Below are 15,784 nucleotides of genomic sequence, written 5' to 3'. Positions count from 1 at the left end.
TTAAACTCTATTATTATTATTATTATTTTAAATCTGTATGTGCTCAGGAGTCAAGGAGCATGGTTTTCATTGTGTTCTCCATATTTGTAGTTATCTGAGAAATTATTCCTGATTTGATTTTCTCTAGAGCCTCATTCATTTTTTTTGTTGTTACCACTTCATAGAGGCCTGGTGGGGGCTTTCAGATTGTTCCACCTCGTTGCCCCTTGAGTTTGCCTTTGGTGAACTGGATGTCTGGGGTTGCATCTTACTTAAGTGTTCTCTCACTTTCTTTCTTTCTTTCTTTTTTTCTTTCTTAAATTTAATTCCTGGGTTAATACTTATAAATTGCCTATGGTGAGTTGCTTTATTGCTAATATTTAGTACCCTTAGAAAATTACTACTTTTCAGAGGTGTCTTCCAGGTATAGCTGGTCTTTGGGTTTTGAATCTGTTGTAAGATCCTACCTCTTCAATTTGTTGGGAAAGATAAGTTTCTGCCTGTTTGGCCTATTCCCTGGTTCTTTGGCATTGGCCAACAGTATTTTCTGTGACAGGTAAGCAATCTCAATCTTGGAATACCAGGAAGAACAGCTGGTTAGAACAATTATACCACTTTTGCTAAAATGATATAATCAGCAATAATAATAGCATCAAACATAGCCTAGAAAATGATAAATGGAGGTAACCATTAATTTGCCACTTTTAACCATATGAATTAGACCTGTGGTTATATAACAAAATCTAAAGCACACCAGAAAATTATATATAGTAAATAAACTTTCAAGATGTCAATTTTACCCCTAAGGGACAAAATTAAAAAGGGGCTAAGGAAAAAATAAAGAGATAGAAGAAGAAGAAGAGATTAGAAGCAAGGCTGGAGAATAAAGGGGGATCACCAAACTTTGGGAAACTGGTGCAGAAGACAGGAGGGAAAGAAGGAAGGAAGAAATAAAAGGAAGAATAGAACAGAACAACAACCACCAAGAAGCTAGAAATTAGAAACCACTTTCACAGTCCTATAAAGCAAGATCAAATGATGAAGGAAAAACAAGAAAGAAAAGAGAGTGAGAGGAAAAAAGAAAAAAAGTCCACTTTCAGGTTTGTCTCTGCTGTCTCTGGTAGACAACATGTATATACAGAGTCCAGATCTGTCTTGATGTATTCTAGCAAGCCAGTGGTAGCCTTATGATAGGGTAAGCCACCATAAAGCTGGCCCCTTTATTTCCCCTGAAGTTCAGGCTGGATTCTGACCATGAGGGTGGGACCAGATCCATTCAGCCTGCAGCCATCAGTGTACCTTCAGTGGGCTTGAACTTAGCTGGGAGCTGCTAGATGGACCCAGCAGTTGTTCTGAGTTCAGCTGGCCCCTATCCCAGATGGCTCCCAGTCAGTCTCCCTGTACTGTAGTACTCACTCACTCCCTGCTAGTGCAGTCCTTCATGTCTGCTGTTCCCTTCCACTACTATGTCTCTCCATAGAGGTGACAGCAGTTACCATGTGTCTGTAGGCTTGAACTGCTTCTTTCATGCAGTGAGTCCTGACTTAGGAAAAAGGTTCCACTGGCTACCTCCTTCTTTAGTGAAGTTTCTCTCTTTGCTCTCCCAGTGGGCTTCAGTTCTCACTTCAGATTCTTCCTGGGTTCAGGGGACCCACTTCCCACCTTCTTGTCTTCCTCAGGTTGCTATATTCCAGTGTCTTGATGGCAACTCTCAGAGATGCTCTTTTTCTGCTGCTTACCATCCACCATCTTCCCAGAAGTCCAGCTGGTGGTGATAATGGACATATTTGTCTTGTTCCTGATTTGAGAAGGAAACCTTTCACTTTTTTTTGCCATTTAATGTGATGCTGGTAGTGAAGTTTGTCATAAATGGCTTTTTAAAAGGTTGAGGTAAGATCCTTATATACCTATTTTCTTCAGTGTTTTTATTGTGAATGAATGTTAGATTTGGTTAAAGACCTTTTCTGTATCTATGAGCTAATCATGTGATTTTACTGTTTTGGTCTTTGTTTCTATGTGACGCATTATATTTACAGATTTGTGTAGGTTGAACCATCCTTACATCCTGGGGATGAGGCCTACTTGGTTGTGGTTTATGATCTTTTTGATGATTGTTGCATTCTGCTTGCCAAACTCTTGTTGAGGATTTCCATATGAAATCTCATAAAAGAAATTGGTCTATAATTCTTTTTGTTTGGATTCTTGTCTGGTTTTGGAATCAAGGTAATGTTAGCTTCTAAGAATGTGAAAGTACTCATTCCCTTTCATTTTCATTAAATAACTTTGAGGAGTATTAGTGTTAGATCTTTCTGGAAGTTTTTGTAGAATTCAGCAGAATTCAGCCCATCCAAACATAGACTTTTCTTAGATGATAGGTTTGTTATTACTGCCTCATTTTCACTGCCTGTGACTGGATTACTCAGGGTTTTAAAATATTCTTGGAATAATTTGGATAATTCATATGTATTTATGAATCTATTTCTTCTGAATTCTCCAATTTATGGTATACAGGTTTGTGTAGTAGTTATCACTACATAATTTTGCTGATTTTGGCAGTTTCTGTTGTGATTTCACCTTTTTCACTTTTCATTGCATGGATTTTGGTCTTTGCTCTCCTTTTTTTGTTTAAATTGGCTAAGGGTTGTCTATTCTGTTTATTCTTTTGAAGAACCAACTCTTCAATCCCTTTATTCTTTGTGTTGGGTTTTTGGTCTCAGTTTCATTGATTCTTTTCATGATATCTTTCCTTGTACTAGCTTTGGATTTGGATTCTTCTTATTTTTTTAGGACCTTGAGGTACATTGTTAGGTTTTTTTTTTTTTTATTGGTCTCAGTCTGTTTTTTTGAGGTGGACATTTGCAGCTATAAACTATTCTCTTAGGACTACTTTCATTGTGTCACCTAAAAACCTGATGATGAAAAGATAAAAATAATAAAAAATAGGAAAATTTTAAAAAAGATTGAGTCAAAGAAAAAATTCCTGTGTCTTTGAAAGGAGTACTTTCTTTCCAAGATCTGCAGGTATGGGATCCAGCTAGTCACAATTTTCTTTACCTACCCGTAGAGGCTTTGGGTTTTTAATGTGCCCTAACTATACCAGAGGCCCTTCTGTCTATGCACTGCAGATTATGGTCACTTTCCAACCCAAAGTGTGTCCTTGCCCCTGTTTATATGTGGGGAATGTGATCAGCCCTTTGGTCTCTGCTGGATGTAGGCCACAGGGCAGGGGTTCAATGTTGGTGGTTGGACTTAATGTCCACAGCCACAGGGTCTGGTTGCTCCCTTTTCTTCTTGAGCACTGTACTTGTCCAGGAAGGTTGATTGTTTAGTCATTTAGGTTGGTTTGTTAGTCATTGTCCCTGCTGCCCATGCCAAGGGGAAGTAAAATGTAAGGCAGGCTTGGAGTTGGTGTGTTGTGACTCATTGCGGCTCTCGGTTGTCCCAGGGAAAAATGGTGGTGGGATGAGGAAAATAAAGACAAGAGACAAGACTGAGGTCAGATTGAGGTCCTGATGGGAGAAGAACTGAACAACAATAAGGCTGTTTATTTATACTTTGCAAAGTTAGTATCATGAGACACAAGGTTGCCTAGTAATTAATGACTGAAATTATCCAAGCAGGATGTTTTTTCTCAAGACTGAGGTAGCTTGATTGCTTTAGGCAGTATGGCCTTGTCTTTGCCTCCGCACCTAGGACCAATTTCTAGCTTCAGCTACTCCCTACATTGGTGGATGGTCCCATTCCTATGTCTGGTCCAGGCCTACATGCTGACATCTGGTGGAGCCACCACTCTATTCCCATGGGGAGGGGGTGCCATGCATCCAAGATGGGTCTGCTTGCACACATGAGGAAGTACCACGTACCTAGAACTGGCTTACTTGCACACATCAGGAGGTTTGCTGTGCATTAGTGTGGGCTGCTTGCTTGCACTAGGGGAGGAATCCTGTGCAGCTGGCCTTGGCTTGCTCATGTGTGTGTGCATGTGTATGTATGTGTGTGTGTGTGTGTGTGTATGTGTGTTTGGGGCTTTTGCACACCTTTACTCTAGATTCACAAATTAACAATTTACATCTCCCTTATCATTCCCTCCACTCACAGTACATATTATAGTTAATATTCCTTAAGCCATGAAAAATTGAGGATTTTACTGTCAAGATTTTCATAGGTGGAACAGAGTTTGCAGCTGGACTTTAATCAAATTAAAATCCTACCCAAAATAACCTAAAAGGCTGCGATTAGGAGATCAGCCTTACCTGAAGGCTTGGCTGGGGGAAGATCCGCTTCCAAGATCACTTGTGAGTTTGACTAACATTCAGTTGTTCCTGTGCTGCTGAGCCCAGGGTATCAAGTTTTTCACTGACTGCTGGGATCCTCCCTCAGGCCCTTCCCACGTAGACCTAGAGTTGTTTATGTTGCGATTAGGTGACTCTCTCATTAAAAATGAGAGAGTAAACCAGGCATGGTGGCCCACACTTGTAATCTCAGCACTCAGGAGGGAGGCTGGGGCAGGAGGATCACCACTAGCTCAAGACCACACAGTGAGTTGAAGACCAGCCTGAACTGCACAGTGTGACCCTGTCTTGAAACCAAAATAAAACAACAACAAAAGAGCAACAAACACAAAGTGAAAGAGTAAGAGACTGAGCAAGATGGAAGGAGAGTTTTAGTTGTACACCAATATGGAAAATTGCCTCCATTACTACTGCTGTGTTCTGTTCATTAGAACGGAATTGCTACTTCCAGCCCACACACCAGGGCAGAGAACTAGTAGAGGGTGCAGACTGTAGGAAGAATTTGGGTCCATTTTAGAAGCTGTCTACCGTGGTCATTTTTATTCTGGAAGAACATTTCATTGCACTGAAGAGTAGAGGTTAATTGCTTTATAGATTGCTCCTTAGTTTGGATCTATATTATGTTTCTTCGTGATTAAATTTAGGTTATGCATTTTTGGTGGAGGTGTTATGGAACTGATACTCTGTCTTTATTGGTGTGTTTTTTCAAAATTCACATGGTATCAGATGTTTGTCTCATTATCAGTGATATATCATTTGGTCATGTGGTTTAGGTGGGACCACCAACTTTCTTAGTAGCAAATTTATCTTTTCACTCTTTGTAATTACAACTATTTTTGGATTTTTTAGTTCTTATTTCTCCACTAAAATTTTCTTCCAAGTTTAAATTTTCTTTTATTTCATTGAGCATAACGATAACAGTTGTATAAGTCTTTCATAATTACAATATTTTGATCATTTTAGGTTTTCTTTTTCTTTCTTTCTTTCTTTCTTTCTTTCTTTCTTTCTTTCTTTCTTTCTTTCTTTCTTGTTGTGCTGGGGATCAGACACAATAATTGATTGTGCATACAAGGAAAGAAAGGTACTACTGAGCCATATCCCCAGCCTAGATCATTTTAGGGTTGAAGTTCTCAATTTTTTTTTTTTGAGAATTGGTCACATTGTCTTGGTTCTTTACATGCCATGCAATTTTGGTCTATTCCTGGAGATTGTAAATGCTATACTGTGAAGATTTTGGATTCAGTTATATTTATTCAAAGAGGTTGATGATATTTTGAGTAGGATATTCATTTCATTAAAGTCAAACTGCAAACTGTTCCACCTATGAGAATCTTGATAGAAAAAGCCTTAATTTACTTTTTTTTGCCTTAGCATCAGCTTTTCAGTGTCTGAACCACATATGTGTAGTTTTGAAGTCAGTCATAAATTTAAATAGGAGACAAATCAGAATTGGGGTTGCTGTCTGCTGTGGAATATCTGTTTCACTCTCTGTGGGCCTAGCCAGTCGGGACTTCATGTCTGAATCCTTAGGCCAAAAATACAGTGTATGAAGAAATAATTTGAAATGACGAATAAATATTCTCTTGAGTAGTTGGGATTACAGGCAGACATGAGTGCACCTGGCTGTAATCCATTTTAAATGATTTTTAGGAGATAAAAGGATTAATCACATAACCTAAACTTCCTAAAACTATAAGAGAATAGAAATTAATAGCATTTAGGCTCTATACTTTTTATGGATTATCAATTTCTTTATAATAAAAATTCTTACGAATTTCCACTCAATCATTATGTAATTTATCAAAATATACCAGTAACATATTGTGCTTTTGAACTAAGGATTTGCTCAGAGATTTGGTAGTTTTAATACTGAAGTAAAGTAATACAACCTACAATAAAATAATCATGTGCTTTATCAAGTTTTTTTGTTGCATTTGAATGGTCGCTAAAATGACGTTAGGCTGTGGTAATTATGAGCTGTTTTTGAAGTAACATTTACTAAACATTAACTAAATTATACTTTTGCACTTTCATGCTTCATAAACCACAAACTGTTCTAGTTTGACAGGTATTATTACAAAAAGAGCACAGCTCAACTGGGTACTTACTACCACTGGGTATTATTTATAGAAATGAGTCTTTTGTCTTAGGCAGCTGTTCAACCATTCATAAAAGCAATTCTAGAAACTGTTTCAGTAAGGCCATCTCTATGAGGATAAATATATAGCTTCCGTGGCTAGATACTTTAGTGAGATATTAATTTATAGTTTGTTCTTATTGCTGCAGGTGCTTTACCTGCCACCCCCACAGGATGATAGCTTACCTGGCGTTTGTAAGTTAGCTACGGAATCATTTGTAGGTTAACCATGGATGAATACGGTGTCCCCATGAGCTGGTAGCCTTCCAAAGGCCCAACTTCTAAATATGGGAAGCTTTCTCTCTTTTGGAGAACATTTTTGATCTAAACCATAGCAGTAACCATTTAATTAGTTTTTCTATTTACAAAATTAAATTTTGAGGACAAAAAAATGCCTCAAACCAGCACAGCAGAAGAGTTATGGAAGTCTTCTTCCTAAATAGATACATGCTTTCTTATGGAAGAGAAATCTGGGTCCAGTGACGTGTGTGAGGTTGTAAAGTTCTTTTGGCGTTATCTGCACCCTGTTTTGAAGCTCATCCCTGAAAATGATGGTATTTTTGGCAACATCAATGAACAAATTTGCTCCCTCCAAGCTTGGCAGTATTCAGCTTCACGCTCTTAGAATAATTTTGAAGACTCTCCCTACTTATCTATAGAAAGTCTTGTGTTTGCTGGCAGTGAACACGTACAGTCCTTGAGGCGATGGGCACATGAATCTCTTTTGTAGATGACCAGGAAATTCTCTGACTCTGTCCTAGTGTTTTGGAGGCTTTTCAACATTTGCTTGTTTTTTCTTCTGTTGCTTTACCTGCTGATGTCTTCCAGTTGTGTTTGGTTATGGGAATCCTACCTATCCACCTGATAGTTGTTATCATATGAATGAGAGGCTACAGCTGTTAGTCCTTGACTTCATTTACAAGTTATTCTTCAAGAGAGGACTGTAGAGGTTTCTCATGAACAAGGCAGGACTGTGAAGAATAAAGCATTTAGAGCTGGGCATGGTGGTGCGTGCCTGTAATCCTTAGGTTGAAGTAGGAGGATTACCATGAATTGAAGGCTAGCCTGGGCTGGTGAGTTTAAGGCCAGCCTGGAATACATAGTAAGACACTGTCTGACACTTCAAATTTTTATTTATTTATTTATTTTTGTCTTTTTGAGACAGGGTCTGCACCCCCAGCCCAAGCTGCCCCTTTGAAATCCCTATTCTGAAGGTGGTTCTCTATTTGCCTGAACATGTACATGGCCAGAAGTCCTCCTGATTAATTCTTTTCTCTCTTTAAGTCAGCCTAACTATTCTTAAAGATGGGATGAATAAAAAGGTGATCTCTTCTGATCTCCAATATCAAGAAAGAGACAACATCATATAGAACATACTGCATTGACGTCACCAGATGGAACAAAGGTCTGAGAAGGCATTGAGAAGCACCTTTTGAAAGCTCTAGGTAGTGACTAATATCCAGTGAAAAACCACCCTGAAAGTCTGACAAAGCTATACATTGAGAAGGTTTGGTAATATGGGTACGTTGGAGAGAGGAGAAAACTTGGAAATGTAGCAAAGACTGCATCAGGGTTTATTATATCTCAAAATGATGCATCTGCAGTAAGTAGGGAAATCTGTGAAGTACGTGCCAGAAAATCCTACGTCCAGGAAGCATGGGGATGATACACACTAGAGGGGAGCTAGTTGGGACAATACTAAGTAGATATCAGATTTGAGACATATATTAGGTTCATGAAAGGATAAAATTTAGGTTGAAATACTCAAATAGAGAAAATATAGATGGACTATTGTTTTGAGATATGGATATTTCGGCAGCTCCAGAAATCATCAGTTTCATATTTCTCAGTAGCCCATACTCCATAAGGTCAAATCTAGTAGTGTGTGTGAAAACTGAAGACCTGGCTCACTCAGCAGAGGGAAAGGAGTTTGGAGTCTACCTACACCAACTTAAGAAGCAGGTGAAGTGTCTGAAACCATGCTGGCCAGCCTGAAGAGAGGAGAGGAGCAACTTCAGGAGGTGGAACCCTGGAAACATACCCACAACTGAAGAACAAGTTGTGAAAGAATTGTTATTCTGTTTTGAAGTAGAACAAGCTCCTCAAGATGGAGTAGAGTTGAGAGTGTTACACCACGGAAGGTACTGGTATTCTCTTGCTTCATTAGAAAAGAATAGAGCATGCATTTTTAGCTTATGCACTCTGTCAAAGAAATTCAATTCATATTATTGAAATTCACGTGTTACTGGTCTTCCATGACACTTAGCACTTTTAGATGTGATCTGTATCATCAGTTGGTCAGTGAAACCATGACGTCAGGTATGTGTGCCAATGTGAGGTAGACACAGGCTCCCAGGAGTTCCGCCTTCTTGGGAAATAGATGTGGTGGGAGTTTTTGGGTCAAGAGCCTCTCAAATGTTAGGAAACATTATAATATATACTATCTATTCGAAACTAATTACTGATCCCAGCAATGTCCTTAAAGACACATGAATATCTTCAATGTGAAATCTCATTATCAATTCTCAAACCTTAGTTTAAAAACAATTGCCTAAGTTATGTTAATTACACTCTAGGGTTCTTACCTGTCCACCCAGCGTTGTGACCTATATGCTCTATGTAAGCTGTCCTATGTGTGTTGTTTTAAAATCAAGTTCATGAACACCAACTGCGTCTCTCTTAATGCAAGAAAGTGGCTTCATTCAGATTAGGAAATGTTCATTTTGTTGCAGGGCTAGGGTATACAATGCTTTTGCGACACTGAAATTCTTGGTTTTGAATTTGGGTCAGGAGTGAATTAGTGGACTCATTTTTCTTTCTAGAATGGCTTGTGACAGAGAAGGAAACCGTGAGGTTGAGAAAGAGGCCCTGGAGCTTAGGGGAAGTAATCTGATAGACATGTATACCAATGCCATGAGTTAACTGGCACACTGGAACCTGTCTCTGGGCACTTGGTCTAAAATTTTTAAGAAAATCATACTTATGCCTTTAACAAGTGTGCTGGACTACTGGAGCCCTTCACATCTGAAAACCTGCATTTCCAGTAAGAAATGCAGGTTCTCTTAGCAATTTCGCTCAAGTACTCTAAGCAACCACCCTGTGGAGTATTAGTAAATATTATTATTATCTTTCTATATCAAGATTTTTTTGTGACTTTGTCCTTTGGTCCTACTCTTATTTCTTTAGCACTCTTCTCTTTGATGCAGAGTGACTTGTCTTGTCTGCTTTTGCCCACAAAAGCCCCTAAACTGTAACTCTATGAAGGCATAGGGTCTGCTTTGTTGTACATTTCTATGTTCATCTTTCACTTTCACCGCAGACTGAGTCCTAGCGGTAGTATCTACTCTTAATCGTCGTTGTTCCTGCTACTTTGCAAGGATACTGAAAATGCTCTTAATAAAAGTTAATTGAATCCCATGTATTAGAGTATACGTGGTGAAACTTATTATCTGGATTATTTTAAACTAGACTGCATATGCTTTTATTTTCACTTTTACAGCCATGTATTATATGAGATTGACTCTTTAACTTGTGGGATGTTTTGTGTCATGTGTAAACATCACATCTTTTCTAGATATGAAAATGCTTTTCATTATTACTCCTGAGTTTGCATCCCAAGCCTTTCAGTGTAACCTTGAGCAAATTACTTAATCTTTCTTTTAAATAAAGAAAATACTCCCAGATTCAGAGAGCTTGTGAGGATTGTACCGGCCCACTTGATATATATATTTTCTCCAAAACATCGAATGGATGAAATGAGTGAAATGGATGAAATGAAGTTGTATCCAGAATGGATTTAGCTTCGTCAACAAGGAAATGTTGATTGAGTTCCTGCACAAGTGTCAAGAACTGTGCTCGATAGCATGAATGTAGGCATGAATAGGTTGCAGTCTCTGTCCTGTGGATGGTACAATCTAGAAACCTGGCGATAATATTGACTTAGAAACTATTCAGTCCTTTCTTTCCCTCTTTAGCTTATACATGTTTTCACTACCAGGGTTTGGAATGGGATGGGGAAAAAGCTTTACAGTTTATATTTATTTCTCCTGTGATATTTAAATTCAGGACAAAAGAAAATTCAGGATAAAGTCTATTTCAAGAGCTGTAGCAAAAACTTGTGTCATTTCTTAATAGAGAAAGGGATGATATAATTTGAAAATAACAAGGCCAAACAGGAGCAGCCCTCGATCAGAACTATGTTGTGGGAGTCACAGGCCTGATGTTCTCTGAGCCTGAGAATAGCACATAAGATTTCTTTATCTTATAAAGAAAAAATTCTGGTTCATTAGCAGAGAAACAAAGTAAACACAAGGATGAATTTTCCTAATACTGCAGTTTTATATATGTGTTCACATGCATTAAAAGAGTTGCTTAAGAGAGTGACTCTGCTGTTTTCCAAACAAGACACCCAGTGGATTTGGCCTTCAGGAAAACTGTCGGCCCGTTTTAGAAATTTACACTGGCCAATCAGTTCTGACACTTCATCTTGCCCTACTGCTTTGATGCAGTTCACCTCACTTAGCACCGCATGTCCATGTCAATCAAGTGCATATGTCTGAAGCTGTGACTACACATTGCTACTTATGCTGCGGCTGAAAAGTCCAGTGATTTATTCACAAACATTTGGTTAATATTTATACTACTTAATTCATCAAGCTTAGAAACTTAGAAAATGGTGGGCTTTTTTTAAATGCTGGACTTTTTTTTGGTACTTGGAATTGAACTCAGGACCTAGTGCTTGCCGGGCAGACACTTATGCCTCTGAGCTATATTCCCCTACATGCTGGACTTTTAAGGCATCAAATATCTGGCTGTTGGTATTATGGTGTTTGGTTAAGTCTGTTAATATAGTGAATGATGAACAATTAACTGTCAAAGTAGGAAGAAGGGATTCAACATAGCAAATTATAATGTTAAAAAAAAGTATTTTCTCAAGATAAATAATTGGCCTATATATCCAACAAACATGGATGTGTTTTACTTTTCAGGCACTAGAAATAAAGTGGGAAAATGTTGCTTGAAGTTATTCATACTCCAAATACAGAAACTTAATCTCATAATATGGGACAAATAAAGAAACATATAATCACAAAATAACATGAGAAGGAGGCAGATGGAAATTGCCATAGAAACACAGGAGTGAATGTGTGCTTACCATATCTGGGAAGACTTCAGAGGAGGAGATATTTGACTTTTTAATAGAAGATAAAGGAATCACATGTTAGAAAAGTAGGGGAAGGAATTATTGGCAGAAGAAACAGGACCTTATAAACACAGAGATATAAAGGAGTGGTCAGGGATGTCAAGAATGCATTTGGATTGCAAGGTGAGCAATGGAGTTGATAAGGTTGGTGGTGCGCCTGCCTGTGAGCAATCTGTGTGCTTCTAGGCAGTTGGGACATTGTCCTGTGGGTGAGAGCCACCTGTGGCTTTTAAGCAAAATTGTGAGTCTTGTGTGTTTGTACTGGCATTGTTTGATCCAGCCAGCTGTCATTTTCTCTTTGCCCACAGTGAATCAGTAAAGACCTTCAGCTTCTAGGCTAGCGTGGCGTTCATGGTCTTCAGCTTTAGCATGCAGGACATACAGGCCTCATTCTGAGGCAAAGGGCATTCAGCGTATGTAGTTGGAGGAGAATCTCTATAGTCTTAGTAGAAATAACATAAGAATGATCCAGAGCCTCATCAAGAGACCCATAAGAATGCTGAAATTTTATGAGTATGAATACACTTGTAGCAATAAAATTGATTTGCAATTGTGACTACTCTGTTCCTATGCAATATTACGCATTAAGTAGTGTATCCAGCGGCATCCATGCAATCTTGATTCATTAGTAGACAAAAATCTGTCTACTCTGGGGGTACAAGTCATTATTTCTCATTCTAGACTTACCACATTGAAATAAAAAGCTGGGGAAACCTTGAAGGCAAAAGGTCATGTGGGTGAAGAAGGTTATGGTAGATTCCCCACCATCTGCTCTCACATTCCAATACTGAAAAGCAATGGTGTAATATGGAAGAGCTGGCCTAAACTCAAGAGATGCCCATACCTTGACTAAAGGAAGTGTTTTTGTTGTTGTTGTTTATTTGTTTTGTTTTCCACTCCCAGTGATTATTTCTGAAGCTGGTATGTGACTCACTTCCAGACAAAGATAATGAAATATAAGAAGAGGTTTCCTGAAGGCATTTCAGAAACTTTGTCTACTTTTGAAAATGCTAGATGAGAAACCAGTCTCTCTCTCTGTCTCTCTCTGTCTCTCCTTGTCTCTCTCTCTCTCTCTCTCTCTGAAACCATTTTAAGACTTCAAGGTCAAGTCAGGTTGAAACTCTGTGCTGAATACAATGATAGAACCAAGGTTTAATGTAATGCTTGAGTCTTAAATCATCCACTCTTGAAACCCATCCCACTTCTGGACTTTCAGTTTTGATAATCAAAGTTCTTCTTTAAAGCAAGTGGTTTAAATGTTTTTGTGCTTTCTTTAGACTTCATTAGGTAATCATGCTGTTCAACTCCACTACTTCCTGCCAACAATCCCCTTGACTCTTATTTGAGAAATTAATGTTTGATGTACACGTCTTCCCTTTTCAAAGCCTGTGCTTATCCAGGGTCAATTCAAGGTTCTGAGGATGTCATAATCGTGATCCTTCAATCAGTTACAGTGAACTCTGCCCTAATAACCTTTACCTCTGTTCCTTCCTAGTACGCTTTCAGATATCACATTCTCATAAAGTCTACTGTTCCATTTGTTTTTCTCTCTTGCTTCCTTTTTAATTTTTTTTTTTAAACAGGGTCTCACTGTATAGTTCAGGCTGGTCTTGAGCTTGCCGTGTAGCCCAAGCTGGCCTCAAACTTTCTGTGATTCTCTTGCCTCAGCCTCCCGAGTGCTGAGGTGACTGGAATGCCCTAATCCACCCTATTTACCACTTCATTTTCTGATTTAAAAGCATATCTCTGGCACTTCTACACTTCTTTTTTCTTTTTCTTTACCTCACCGCATCCTCCTAGCTCTTATTTCCTTCCAAGTGTTCCATTTTGGGAGTTTCTTGCTATTTTACTTCTTTCCCTGAACTAGTTGGGAGCCTATGTTTCCACATCCCAGTTGCCCTCTCTCCAGTATCCTGCTTCTCTCTTCCCTTTGGCCTTCTGCTGACTTTCATAGTCCTTAGCTTTTGAGCAATGTAATCACTGTGTTCACAGGTACTCCTGGAAGGCTATTGCTGGAGAAAAAGCATATAATTAAACTGAATCCATTTAAGTTTGTTATTTTCAACTCGTCTGGACTCAAGTACTTGGTTCTTTCTATTTATACATTCACTTGGAATTGACCATTCAAAATTTTTGCCCACTCTTCAAACCTCTATCCATTCTCTTACTCTCTCATTCTTATACCAATTGCCTGGCTTTTTATTTTACAAAGAAAATAGAAGCCACCGATTTACCTTACCTCACATGTATTCTTATCTCCAAGCCCGCTGTCTCCCTTGCCATCTTTCTAAGGTTTGTTCCTGTTCCAAAGGGAGAAATCCCTCCCACCTCAGTGTAGAAAATCCCTTCCTTTTCTACATATCCTACCTTATCAGCTTTCACCAACTGTGGAATTTTAACCAATAATTAGTCATATCCACTGTATTCCCTATGCGCACAGCTCTCAGTCCCGATTTTACTGGTTCTGTTGTCATGGAGACAGGCACATGTTTGCTGAGTCCTGGCAGATTTAGTAGTAGCCATTTTATGAGACATGGTGGCCAGAAACAGAGGCTTAGGAAGAGCCTTGTCCTCACAAGCTGAAGGCAAGTGTTGCGCTCTCTGTGGAGAGTCCCCCAGCCCCTTTTCTGCCCACTGAGCTTTACTTTCTTCTTAACTCTTCGTGGCTGGCTTTTGACTCTAGCTCCTTGTTAGCAACTGAAACCTACGCTGGGACTGGAGTGTCTGCACATCTTTCCCTGCTTGGCAGATGTTATCATTTACCTTGTCTTTTACAGCAAAATTGCTCTTGTAATAATCTTAGTCAAAAAGACATCTTGTTAGAAGGATATTGAGAGCTCCAGGAATCAATGGGAGATAGCAGAAAAATTTTGACAAAAGGAGAAGAGTCTGGGAGCTCCAGAGGGTGAGGAGGCAGGCAGCACAACAGACACCTGGCTGGTGGCAGGAAGCTACGACGTTGCTGCAGATATTGTCTCCCTCACAGCAGCTGTGAATGGATTCGCACTATCCAGATTTCTTTGTGTTATTTAAAATTAAAAGTCCTGAGCTAGACCAGTCATGGGCTGAACCTGTGTCCCTCGCTTGTGCTGTGACTGCTAGGATAGGAGAGAAGATGGTGGCAGGGCTGGAATGCTTTTCTTTATGTTCCTTGGTGGGAGTTGGAGGCTTTTCAATATTCACACACACATCCTTTCTCCTGTACGTATAGTTATGGAAAAGGTCTTCTCACTTAATGCAGTGCCTGAAAACAAGCTCATCAGCTCCCTAATGGGGCAAAAATTCATGAAAATAGGCACTGAGGGTGTAGCTAAGTAGTAGTATGTGTAGGGTGCATAATGACCTGGATTCAAGCCTCAGGAGGTGCTGGAGAACACTACAAAGTGGCTCTGAGCTAGATTTAATGTTAACCAACTGGATTTCCATGTTTACTTGTGAGTTGTCTGAAGCTTAGGCAACTTCTCTGAAGATAGGCAGTGGACTCAGTAAGTAAACCTCTGTGAGTCACTGGTCACCACTGCGGCTTGTATTGGCCTGGGAAACTGTGACACCTCAAAGGACAAGTTAAGGCTATAGCTGAGGATGTTTGGTTCCAACCCCAATTGACTACAAGGAGACTGCAGCTGCAGGCATCTCACTCCTGCTGTGAAGGCCTTCCTGGAGATAACATAGTTCTCCTAAATTAACATAATATATTACTTGGAGAAGTCCTGCCCAGACTCCCACCTTTTCTTGAGTGTCCTCCTCCTTTGTTTGTAAACTAAATAAATATGGGCTACGCAGAGAAGTCTTTGGCTAAACTCAGAGAATATCAAAGCTGTAAGAGTTAGTCCCTCCTGGAGCCCTGAAATCATTTCCGTTGTCTCATTTATTTAAGCCTTCACCATCCACTCACTTGGGAGATTGGAGAATCCTGACTAGGTTCATTCAGTTACAATCCAGTGGTTCAATTTTTATTTCCTTCACTTGAAAAAGGAAAATGCTGTGATTTTCTTTGTAACACAGCTAACTGCATTTTAAAATGGAGCCACCATTTCATCTCAAAATGAGCTCAGGAAAACGTGGAATCACTAGAGTAAGTGAACAGCAATACATTTTCTTCAAATTGGGATATAGTACCTCTGACCTAATTTCCAAATAATTTACACTTGTTGTTTCACCAGGGCCATTGTC

This window comes from Chinchilla lanigera, unplaced genomic scaffold (genome assembly GCF_000276665.1).
Source record: "Chinchilla lanigera isolate Chin_1 unplaced genomic scaffold, ChiLan1.0 scaffold00006, whole genome shotgun sequence".
NCBI classification, from domain to species: domain Eukaryota; kingdom Metazoa; phylum Chordata; class Mammalia; order Rodentia; family Chinchillidae; genus Chinchilla; species Chinchilla lanigera.
This window is presented reverse-complemented; position numbering follows the sequence as displayed.